Source organism: Arachis ipaensis, chromosome B02 (assembly GCF_000816755.2).
Source record: "Arachis ipaensis cultivar K30076 chromosome B02, Araip1.1, whole genome shotgun sequence".
NCBI classification, from domain to species: Eukaryota; Viridiplantae; Streptophyta; class Magnoliopsida; order Fabales; family Fabaceae; genus Arachis; species Arachis ipaensis.
Window position 1 is genome coordinate 100,511,801 of NC_029786.2, and position 2,138 is coordinate 100,513,938.

A 2,138-nucleotide genomic window follows, 5' to 3' on the forward strand; every position below is an offset into this window, starting at 1 on the left:
AAGAAAAGGGCTCGCTTAAGTCGCTTTTTAATTTACATATGGAATGGAGCTTGGCGTAGATATGGGAGAGCGGTGTGCTAAACATTTTTGTGGTGTCAGTGGCAAAGCTAATCGGACCCTGCGAGTTGGGCATGACTAGCTAAACGGACCGTGCGAGTTGGCAAGGAGTAGCCACTCGGACCTTGCGTCTTGCGATATCCAAACGGACTGTCCGATTTGCGTTTAACCAAACGCACGGTCCGATTTCTTCTATTCTCTCGACACGCGTCGCGCATGGTTGGCTCCCAGAAGCGGTGTCCTGAAAAGCAAACGAATCCAACTTACCTACTCTCACCATCCGAACCCATTGTATCATTTCACTCTCAACCTTACTCACTCCCAGCTCCTTCTTCTTCCTTTCAAAAACGCTCTGAAAGCTACTGCTTGAAGAAAGAAGAACATGCCAAAGAAAAATAAATTTAAAGATGTTGATCGACCTGAGCTTCACATTATTCATTATATTAGTCATTCTGATTATGTAAGTGTTATTTATAAATTTTGTAAATTTTTTATATTTATAATTATTATTGTTAGAAATATAATTATTATGATTATTGTTAGAAATGCAAGTTAGAAATATAAATAGAATGATTATTAAGATATCTCCATAATTGTTAGATTTTGTTAAAAATTTGTACGAGATTTTTTTTGTAATTTTTTATTATAAATATTATTATTAAGAAATTTGTTATTACTATTATGCTTGCTGGTTTGTTGTTATTAGAAAAATGTAAACAGAACGGTGGTAGTTATATTTTTAAGAGAGAATGTAACATTTTTTGTAACTTTTTATTAAATTTTATTACTATCTGATTTATGTAGGGTATGTAAGTGTTATTTTTAGATTTTAGAAAATTTTTATATTTATAATTATTATTGTTAGAAATATAATTATTATAATTATTATGATTATTGTTAGAAATGCAAGTTAGAAATATAAATAGAATGATTATTAGGATATCTCCGTATTTGTTAGATATTTATAAATATTAGTCTGAAATTTTGTTATTTTTTATTAAATTCTATTATTATTATAATTGGAAAAAACCGTGTAAATTTTTTAAGATTTTCTAAAAAAAGTTTAAAATTTTGTTACTATAACTGTTATGGATGAAGTTAAACATTATTGTTATTGTGAGAAATTGTTGAGGGTCATGAATGATTAGTGGAATTATTTTTATTAAAGCACGTTAGGTTTTAGCATGAGGATATTTAAATTTTGTTAGTTCTAATCATCATTATTAGTAAGTTAATTGTTCTTACCGTTGTTGACGAAATATGAAGGATACCGATTAGTAATATTTTTTGATAGTTGAGGAAATAATGTTTGAATGATAGTAAATCAGTAATTACTATAAGATATTATGGTAGATGTTGTAACTTCAGAATTTTGGTTAGAAATTTTTGCATTCATAACTGTTTTCTTTAGTTGTGAGTTTTGAATAAAATTAAGGCTTAATAATTAATTTTAGAAGTAAGAATAATTAGCGTTAAAAGGATTTAGTAAAATGATTCATGATAGTCATATATTAAATGTTAATGAGCTGACTATGAATTTGTTATCTTTTTTGTAGAAATTAAGAATGTTGGCTTGTAATCACCCAGTTCCTCCGGACCAGTACAACGATAGGGCGGAGGACCTTTTACGACTTACCGGTTTCTACCATGTATCGCAGATTGGGGTAGTGCAGTGTCAGAAAGCATTGGTGAATACTCTGATTGAATGTTGGCACCCGGAAACACATATGTTTCACCTGGACAATTGAGTCCCATCCACCTGGACAATTGGCTTACAATGTCTGAATGCCCTAATACATGGGTAATAACTCCAAAATACTCGATGCAGTACTTGAATATCACGCACCAACTCATCACCTTGATATGCAGGCATAGTCTCAAAATGGACAACAGCTGATGGCTCCTTATGACACATGGCTTGGAACCATATAGGCAACGCTTCAAACGATGCCTTCCAACCTCCAAATATTTTTTCCACTGCCCTTTGCTTAGCCAACCATGCTTTCCGGTAACTGACGGTGTAGTTGAACTTCGATTGCACTTCTGCTATAACCGACTTTACCTTCAACGAGGGGTCAGTC